This window comes from Gymnodraco acuticeps, unplaced genomic scaffold (genome assembly GCF_902827175.1).
Source record: "Gymnodraco acuticeps unplaced genomic scaffold, fGymAcu1.1, whole genome shotgun sequence".
In the NCBI taxonomy this organism is placed as follows: Eukaryota; Metazoa; Chordata; class Actinopteri; order Perciformes; family Bathydraconidae; genus Gymnodraco; species Gymnodraco acuticeps.
Genome location: NW_022990776.1, coordinates 170,785 through 181,540, shown reverse-complemented (window position 1 = coordinate 181,540; position 10,756 = coordinate 170,785).

Sequence of the window (10,756 nt, the reverse complement as noted above, 5' to 3'; positions counted from 1 at the left end):
CCATGTTGTTTGTGCATATTTCTGTATGAATGTTTTAACCTCCGCTTTGCTGAGTGGAACTTCTATGTCTATGTTCATAATTCTGAGTGTTTGTTTGGCCAGAATATCCACCTGTTCATTACCCTCCACACCAACATGAGCAGGAACCCAGATGAAACGAGTTGCTATGCCTTTGTTTAGCATTTTATATAAAATTAGAAATATTTCATTTATTATGTCCATTCTAGATGAAGATCTGCCTGATCGTATACTTGATAATGCTGAAAAGCTGTCAGATGCAATTATACTATTATGTATTTATTTCTCCTCTATCCATTACAATGACAACACCAATGCCAACAACTCTGTGGTGTATACTGACACATGGTCTGTTACCCTTTTCTTTATATGTGTATTACTCACTGGGTGTCAAGGAGTGAACTCTGAGGCATGAACTCAATTGCACGACTCAAACTCAGACTCGGATAGTGTTTCAAAATAAAAGACTTTACTGGGATTTACACAGTAATGAAAACAAGGAAAACAAAAACACTCTTTCGAGGAAAACTAGAACAGTGATCAATAACATAGATCCGTGAGATGTCCGTGAGGTAAGCAGGAACGTAGGTCATAGAGAGACAACAAACTGACAATGAACAGGAGGGAGCTAACACAATATATACACAGGTAAAGGGGACACAGCTGGAAACAATCAGGGCGGGGAAAACAATCAAGGACGCAGGAGACAGAAGGGGGCGGGGAGCGTGGAGGCCTGAAATGGGAGGGAGAATTAATTAAGGGAATAAACATAAAGCACAGGACAAAGGGACATGACAAAACTAACATAAAGAATAAACTTTCACTATAAGTTTCTTGGACATGACACTGGGATATACACTGCTGCCCCTGCACGCCCTGTCTCTGGATCTTTGGAACCATCTGTAAATATGATTGTTGAGTCTGAGTGATATCTTGCAAAATAATTCTGGACTATGCGCCATACTGGTAGTTCTTTATTTTCCTTTAACTCCTCTCGTATATTGAGGTCTACACTTGGCAATGGGAACAACCAGGGTGGAATGGATGAGATTGGAGCTGTGGGGCAATACTGTATTTGATTCAAACCTATACTTGCTTCTTTAACATCGCCAATCCATCCAAAACTTGTTAAATGTGACTCATTGTGCTCCCAGCAGTCTTTCAAGATACTTTTTGCAGGATGACTATCACTATGCCCCTGAAGGTTTACCCAGTATGCCAACATTAACTTCACTCTTCTTATCCTTAAAGGCATTTCTCCCATTTCCACCTGTATTGCTGATACTGGAGATGTTTTAAAAGCTCCACTACATGTTCTCAGGGCCTGAGCTTGTAGGACATCCAGCTTTTTAAGGTTTGATTCTGCTGCTGCCATGAACGCTATACACCCATAATCGAATACAGGTCTCATGAGTGCCCAATATGTATTCAGAAGTGATGACCTACTCGCTCCCCACTCCTGTCCCGCCAAACACCGAAGTACATTGTTGACCTTTTTACATTTATTTTGAACTTTTCCTATATGATTGCTCCATGTTAGCTTTCCGTCAAACCAAACACTAAGAAATATTATTGTATTAACATGTTCAAGAGGTTGCTCATACCATTTTAACGATATAGGAGCAATGTTATGCCGTTTTGTAAAACAAATGACCTGCGTCTTAGCTACTGACAGTTTGAATCCCCATTTATTTTTCCATTTCTCCACTTCAACTATTGCAGCTTGTATTTTCTTTCCAACATGTGCTACATTGCGGCCTTTTGCCCACAAAGCCCCATCATCTGCATACAAAGATTTCCCCACACTTGGATGAACTTGATTAAAGATGTCATGTATCATTATATTGAACAGCAACGGACTACATACACTACCTTGTGGAGTACCATTTTCCACAGCATAAACACTTGAATATTCTGCACCTACTCTTACTTGTATTTTTCTGTCCAGTAAAGAATTCATAACCCAATGATATGCTTTACCACCAATTCCCAATGATTTTAACTTGATTAGTAGTCCTTCCTTCCAGAGCATGTCATAAGCCTTTTCAATATCAAAGAAGACTGCAATCACTACTTCCTTATTGGTCTGTGCTTTCCTGATGTCTGATTCTAAGCACAATATAGAATCCATTGTATTCCGACCCCTACGGAACCCACTTTGATATGGGGACAACAGAGCTATACTTTCTAAGATATATGTTAACCTTTCTGTAACCATTCTCTCCATGATTTTGCATAAATGAGATGTCAGAGCAATAGGCCTGAAGCTAGATGGATCTGAAGGGTCTTTCCCTGACTTTAGGATGGGCACTATTATCGCTTGTTTCCACACTTAAGGAAGTTGGCCAGAATCCCACACCCTATTAAACAACCTTAACACAATGACTAGAGTGTTATCTGTCATGTGTTCCAACATTTTATAACAAACACCATCTTTCCCAGGAGTGGTTTGACGAGCACTAATAATTGCTCTTCTCAACTCAAACATACTAAAATGCAGGTCCAACTGATCCCCTAACGCTTCTACTCTATCCAATATTCTAGGGTTTTCCATTAGTGTATTATGTCTGCACTGCCTGGCTTCCTCTGTAAGGTTATCCGAACTATGAACTTTCCTAAATGTTTGAGCTAGAAGTTCCGCCTTTCCTAAGTTTGTGACAGCCATTATGTCCCCTCTGCTCAAAACTGGCAACTCATAATTTCTTCGAATTCCCCCCATTCTCCTAATCATGCCCCAAACATCTGCAAGCTGTACTTCTCTTCCAATACTATTGCAATATTGCCTCCAAAAAGTGCGTTTTTGCGTTCTTATTGTTCTCCTCACTATAGCCTGGGCCCTTTTATACTGATTCAAAGATTCCTGAGAATGGAGTTTTTTGAGTTGCCTGAATGCTTTATTTCTGTCTTTAATGGATTTGCTACATTCACCATTCCACCAGGGTACACTCTTGGTGCGCCTAACTCCTGCAATTTCCGGAATTGTTTCTTTAGCTGAATGAATGATAACCTTAACCAGCTCATCATTGAATTTATTTATATCATCATCCTTTTCCTCTTGAAGTGTTTTACATCTATTCGTACTTACAACTTGGAAGGCATCCCAATTAGCCTTTCCCAATTTTCATCTAGGAATTTTCTTTACCTTTTCAAACCTTATGTTGGTCCCAACTTTAATCATTACCGGATAATGATCGCTGCCCACTGTAGTATGCTTTACCACATTCCATGTACTTATACCTGCTATTGCACTAGATACAAATGTCAGATCGAGTACTGTTTCTATATTCTTTGTGCAATTATATCGTTTTCCTTCTCCAATGTTAATGCACACTTGCCCGTGGTCATCTATAAATTCCTCAACTACTGCACCATTTGCATCTGTGCTACTGCTTCCCCATAGTGAGCTATGTGAATTAAAATCCCCACACCATATTACTTTGTCTTGCAGTGAACCCCCACCCAGCATCCTCTAATATACTTTGATCTAATTTCCCACATGGATTATAATAATTTACTATATCTATAGGTCCTCTATCATTCCATACCCTTATAACTATTGCTTCATGATCTGTACTTACATGCATAACTTTGTAACTTATCCCACTCTGTATGAATGTTGCAACTCCTCCCCCTCTGCCAGAGTCCCTATCTCGTCTAACTGCAGTATATCCCTTCACAATAAAATCCAGTTGTGGTTTCAGCCATGTTTCCTGAATACAAAGAACATTAGGTTTCTCTCCCAGGTTGTCAATATATTTTTTGAACTCTTGTCCATTTGCAATTAAACTTCTAGCATTCCACTGCAGTACAATTACCACCACCAGGATGATCCAGTCCATGTCTGAGGTTGTTGGACGTCATCATATAGGATATCTTTCACATTTTCCCAGTGCATCCCTTTCACATCAAGGTACTTTTCAGCTGATTTGACAATTATTTTGATTCTTTCATTCCCGCTTGTAGTCTGTGCTGAACAGTTGATAATCTCTGCCATAAACAGTACAAACTCTCTTTTACTTACTATCAGAGTGTCCTCCTTCAACTTAACACAGTTGTGGACTTTTCCTGTTTCTTTGCTCTTATTGTTGTTTCCCATTTTAACCTGCGTTCCTCCTGAAACTGTCTTTGCTGCCTCTGCATAGCTAACTCCCTGCGTCACCCTGACTCGCTGCACCTCTTCTGCTTTCTTGCTAACCTCACATCCCCGGTACGCTGAACTATGCTCCCCTCCGCAATTGCAACATTTCAGCTTTGCCCCTTCTTCACATTTTCCGTATTCATGATCTCCACCACATCTGCCACACCTTTGTTTTCCCTTGCACACTGCCGCCACATGTCCAAATCTCTGACATTTAAAACATCTTAGCGGTGGTGGAACATACGGTCTCACATCATAACACATATATCCAATAAGTATCTTTTCCGGAAGCCTTTTTTCATCAAAGGTGATCAAAACCGAAAGACTATCTTCTTTAATCCCATTGCGGTTTGCTTTCATGCGTTTGACATCACTTATTTTTGCATTTGTTATATTCCCTTTCACATCATCAGCTGATATTCTGACGGGGATTCCTGTCACAACTCCCCTGACTAGCTTTTTACCACTGAACAGTGAACATTCCACTTTCTTACCCTCCACGGTACTCATCTTTATTGCTCTCCACCGTTGCTCTCTATCCCTACATTTGATCAACATTGATCCATTCCTCAATACTTTAGCACTCATTACCTCCCCGATGTCTTTACTGATGGATTTAGTTAACCGTATAGGGTTCCACACGCCGAACGAAGCTCCCTCTTGCGCAAGTTTCACAACCACCATGAACTCCTGTTGCCTATTTCCGACTACTCTTTCTCTCCATTCATCCTCACTATTGCTCTCATCCGAATGAGTATTTCCTCCCTTTTTACATTTCTTTCTCCTCACTATATCCCATTTTCCATTTTCAGAACTCCCGCCTCCTACGTCCATGTCTCCTAACTCGCTTCCTGCCTCGTCACTTCCCTCTGCCATATCTCGTCCAGTCACAGTCCAGTGTTGCCACCGCCAAGAGCCAAGCCTAAGAGCAAAGAACCTTCAAGGAGCAGGTAGCAGAGAGACAAGAAGCTAGCAGCAGCAGTCACTTGACAGAGCCGTCACTCAATGTTGACCACGCCTTAATTTATGCACAAACTTTAAGACCTAATATAAATAAAAGGGTCGCATTAGAAAACAATTCACTCACAGATTCATAATCATGAAGGTGGAATCTAACTATATCGATAATAAAATGTATGGAGCCAGGGGTAGAAACAGGTTTTTTTCTGCTGTAAAATTGGGCATTTTAACATGGGGGTCTATGGAAATTGCTCCTTTCTGCAGCCATCGCCTATCGGCCAATATATGAACTGCAGTGTGTGGCACTTCCATATTGGCGTCCCGGCTCTACCCCACAGTTTGCCGCTTGGTGCACCCTCAGCACAGAGAAAATGGTCTTTATTCCATGTACTTCAGATCTATTCTAGATCGCAGCAGCCCGAATCGCTACATTGCCTGCAGAAAATTCACTGTTAACTATAAAAACAGTTAATGGGGCTAGTGCAAACCGGGCGATTGCTTGACCACCATCGACCTGAAAGACGCATACTTTCATGTGGAAATTGCTCCGGAGCACAGAAAGTGTCTGCGTTTTGCCTTCCAGGGGATAGCCTATGAGTACAACAGAGTACCGTTCGGCTACTCCCTATCCCCACGCACGTTCAGTAAATATGTGGCCACTGTGCTTCAACCGCTGCGCGCCCACGGCATGAGAGTTTTTCTTTTACCCAGACGACCTCATAGTCATGGCCGGGTCCAGGGAACAGGCAATGCTTTGCACAGCAGAATTGATCACACACACCTAACTAAATTAGGCTTTGCGATCAATTGAAAAAAGAGCACCCCCATACCTCACCAACAGGCGCTGTAGTTGGGAGTGGTGTTCGATACAGGCGGCTACGCGCCACTAGGGCTGTGCAATTTAATCGATCCTGCGATATATATCGATATTTAGTTTTCCGAGAAAGTATCGATATTTCAGCCGCGGGTATCGATACATTAAGTCTGATAACTGTGTTCGTTATTTTCGCGTCCAGGAGAGAAGCTTTAAAAAGGAGACTAATTGAGTCTCTGAGAAGGTTCAAATGCATACTTTAATTAATAAAAAGCGCGGTAATGTTACATGCAGAAGATGGTTCAGTCAGAAAAACAGCTGTGTTCTGGCTCTCGTGAGCGAAGGGAAGAGAGCGAGCTCCACCTTTCCAGCTGTTAAATATCCTCTGCTGGCTCCTCCCTGTGGGCCGGTTGGCGCTGCTGGGGGCCGGCCCTCCACGTCTCCAATGTTTGTTGTTGAGCATAACAGAGGATTCAGACATTGTACATTAAATATATAACTAAACACGCATTTTCTCCTCCTTAACTCTTTCATGACTTTTCATTTAATACATTTTAAACGCTGTAATCAATACTCCAAAAATACATACATATAATTTCCGGTAGTTCCGGATGTTGTTTCATGCTACCCACGTCTGTAAACAAACGTATTCAAATAAACTGTACCTTCATTTAATATTCAGCAATAATAATATCTCGACGTCTATAGTTGTAGTGTTGAAATCAGTAGGTTTCGGTGTGCAACACTCCGTGTCATATCGCTACTAAATTCACCTCTATAGTAAATGGTATATTAGCCACATGCTATATGCTAACCGGAGATGAAGGATTTTCAGAATAAAAGCTTAACAACTTGTTGTGCACAAGAACTTCTGGTTTTTCAGTATAAAACAGCATTTAAACTGACGGTATGTTTAAGGTACTTTATGCCATCAAAACATTGATTTTAATTTCTAACAAGTCCCATTCAAATCCCCCGTGTTCCGCCACCTGCTGCACCTTTTAATTCTCCATTGTCCATTGTGATACTGCACTTTATGTAGGCCTACTTACGTTTCAAAGGCTTGTAAGCTACAGTTTGCACTGTTTCAATAAATGAAACAAATTTTCTCACCACATCTTTTGATTCATTTTGTCCAGCATTTGCAAGCTGTAGACTCTCTGTCAGAGCCATATATTGTATAATTGATGCTTTCAGTTTTCAGTTGAATTAATTCAATCCAAGTCAATGGAACACTCACAAGATGTCACCAAAATCACACTGTCCCTTTAAAATCTTTCAGAAAATGATATAAGTGTATCGAATTATATCGAATCGTATCAAATCGTATCGTTGACTGAATATCGTGATATATATCGTATTGTGAGCTGAATATCGTGTATCGTATCGTATCGTGAGATTAGTGTATCGCTACAGCCCTACGCGCCACCCTGTCAGGGAGCAGCAGTGCGTCCCTTCTCCGGGCGGTTCACAGGCTGCGACAGGGGGCAACAGTGACAGCTTTAACTGTCATGCAGACTTTGAGTTTCATGACGGCTGCTCACATTGTGGTCCCGCAGGGGTTACTGCATATGCGCCGCCTGCAGAGGTGGTTCTCCAGCCTGCGTTTGGATCCCAAGAGGCACAAACGGCGGCTGGTGACCATCCCCCCCTCAGTGGAGGGCAACCTCCGGTTCTGGGGGTCTCCCGGGCGCCTCCGGAGGGGGTCTCCACTGGTAACCTCCTACATCACAGTGTTCACGGGAACAGGATGGGGAGGGACCTTTCTGAAGAGGGCTATAGGTGGGCGCTGGTCTCTAACAGAAACACGACACAGCAACCTCCTAGAGCTACGGGCGGTAGTGTTAGTCCTCCAGCATTTCATGCCCCTAATTCAAGGGAGACATGTATTGGTCAGGAGCGACAACAGCACCACAGTGGCTTATATCAACAGGCAAGGCAGAGTCCGCCACCGCCACCTTGTTGGCCACAGCAGAGAGGCTGTGGTTATGGGCTTCAGAGGTGGTGTTATCTCTGAGAGCCCTCCATATCCCTGGACTGGAGAACAGGGGGGCCGACCTCATGTTGAGGGGCGGCCCCCTGCCAGGCGAATGGACGCTTCACCCAGAGGTGGTGAAGCAGATCTGGGCCCAGTTCGGGAGAGCAGAAGTGGATCTGTTCGCCAGCCGGCGCAACAGCCACTGTGCCCTGTGGTTCTCCATGGCCCTGAGCGATGACCCGCCTGTAGGGGTGGACGCGTTTGCACACGGGCCATGGCCAAGGAAGCTGCTATACGCCTTTCCCCAGTTCTGGGGGGCGATGTCTCAAGAGGCAGGTGCAATCGGGGCGTTACCCACTCTGGGCCGTCCTCTCCAGGCTTGGCTCCTGAGAGGGACATGCTGAGACAGGGTGGATTGTCTGACAGTGTTATTCAGTCTATCCAGGCAGCTAGAGCAGGATCCACCACAGCCTGTTACAGGCCGAAGTGGCTGGGATTCCAGCGATGGTTTGAGGAGCGGAAAATGGAGCCCCTATATTGTGAGTTGGGCTCTATTTTTTCCTTTTCGCAGTTATTGGTGGACAGAGGACTTGCTCATTCTACTGTAAAGTGTATGCAGCAACCATCTCGTCCTGTTATGAGGGATTCAACGGCAGGTCAGCCTTTTCTCATCCACTGATGTTGCAGTTTTTACAGGGGGTCAGGAGGCTGCGCCCAGTAGTGTGCGCCTCCACCCCGCAGTGGGACCTGCCGCTGGTGCTCGAGGCTCTGGTCACAGAGCCATTTGAGCCTCTAGAGCTCTCCTCCCTGAAAGCACTGCCGTGGAAGACAGCGTTGCTACTTGCCTTAACGTCAGCCAAAAGAGTGTCCGAGTTAACCGCTCTGTCGGTGCACCCGAGCTGTTTACTGATTCGGGGTGACCGGGGCGGGGCGACACTCAGACCGAACCCCTCCTTTGTGCCCAAGAGCCTAAGGAGTGCGTTCAGGTCCAGGGCTATTCAGTTGGGGGGATTTAGTCTTCCACCCCATGGTGGGGCCAGGGAAGCTAAATTACACCTCCTCTGCCCGGTGTGCGCGTTAGCATGTTATGTAGAGCACACAACTACCCTGAGACGCACTGAACAGCTGTTTGTGTGCTTCGGGGGCGGGGTGACTGGAAAAGCTCTGTCCAAGAAACGCCTGGCAGGCTGGCTTTGCGGAGGCATTGCACACGCCTACGAGCAGGCAGGGAGAGGCTGTCCCACGGGGGGTCCGTGCGCACTCCACACGAGCTGTGGCTGCGTCGACAGCTTTATTCAACGGTGTGAGTGTGGAGGACATATGCACGGCGGCGTCTTGGTCAATGCCAGGTCCCTTCATAAAGTTTTATCTCTTGGATATGTCTGGCTCTTTCTCAGCGTCTGTGTTTGCTGGGGCAACACAGGACTGGTGAGGAGGGGGGGGGGCTGTGGGTCAGTGGGCATCTGACCCCCTCCCCGGGCGTAAATGCGCTTACGCTTCTCCGGACTCCTGGAGGGTCGCGGGGGTGACCTAATGCGATTTGGGCCCTTACAGGGCTAAAGGGCTCCCAGGCCGCAGATTTAGGCCGCAGCCTAGACTTCTCCACGGTTACAACCGAGGGAGAGGTGAGTGAGGCGCAGCGGCTGCTAAAGCCGGTCAGGGACAGTGAGGTGGAACGGTGTGCTGGACGACAGTGCGTGCATACATCGGGGCTGTGAGAGATATAACGCCGGGTTACATATTGTAACCCAGCGTTATATTAGCACAGGCGGAGCCCTCTACCCTGGGGCACTGTCTGTCCTATACCGCTGGCTGAAGAGTGGTGAAGGATGATGGTCAGGAGGCGGGGCCTCCTTTTATACGGAAGTGAGATGCGCACGCATTCAGGTAGGCCCGCCCCGGGGCCGGCTACTTCTATAGAAATATCAGTAGGTGAATGCTTGCATGATAAGGTAGTACCCATAGAGTCCAGTAGAGGGCTCCGCCTGTGTTAATATAACAAGGGTTACAATACGTAACCCGGCGTTTCGAGACAAGCAGCTATTACAAAACATGTCGAAGCTTACAGGTTATTTTAAACCTGTAGGCCAGGATGAAGAGGAAGGACGGATTAGTAGGCCGTCTGGTTCTGATAGCGATGGAGTAGCGGGAGAGGAAAAACCATATTCCTTTCATGAACCACTTCCTGATATCCATTGTTGCAGATAAATATAAATGATAAAAGCCAAACTAACCTAGCAAGAGTAAACTGACAGGCTGCTGTGCCGCATCTCACTCAAAAACCCACACGACTCAACCCAGCGAAAAACCAGTCTCGCACGCAGCCTTTCATTCAGAATTTCATTTAGAATTTCATAGCAAAATAAAAAAATTATATTAAACTAATCTTTCAACATAATTAAAAACTAAAATAAATATAAGGACAAAGCCCTACAAATAACAACAATAAACATAATAATAAAACAATTAAAATGTTGTATTCAGCCCTGATTAAAACAGCGGACCAAAATCCAGGGGGGCGGGTCTGCGTACAGGTAAGCCAGTCTGAGTTGTATTGTGCCATATGGGTTCTATGAGGGGGCCTCACCTCCTCATCTGAAGCGCAAATGCGACGCACTATTATGCGTGTATGTGACGCGCTCGCAACATCATCCTGTAGGTAGATCTTATGGGCTTGGTCATTTTAAAAGTAGCTCCCAAGCTGAAAAAGTGTGGGCACCCCTGGTCTAATTGGACCCCACACCTCCACACAGAGCCCCCCCCCCCCCACATATACAATCCCAATGTAACCCCTGCTGATACTACATGTTTACTTTCACTTACGTACGATTTCGAATACAATACTTTT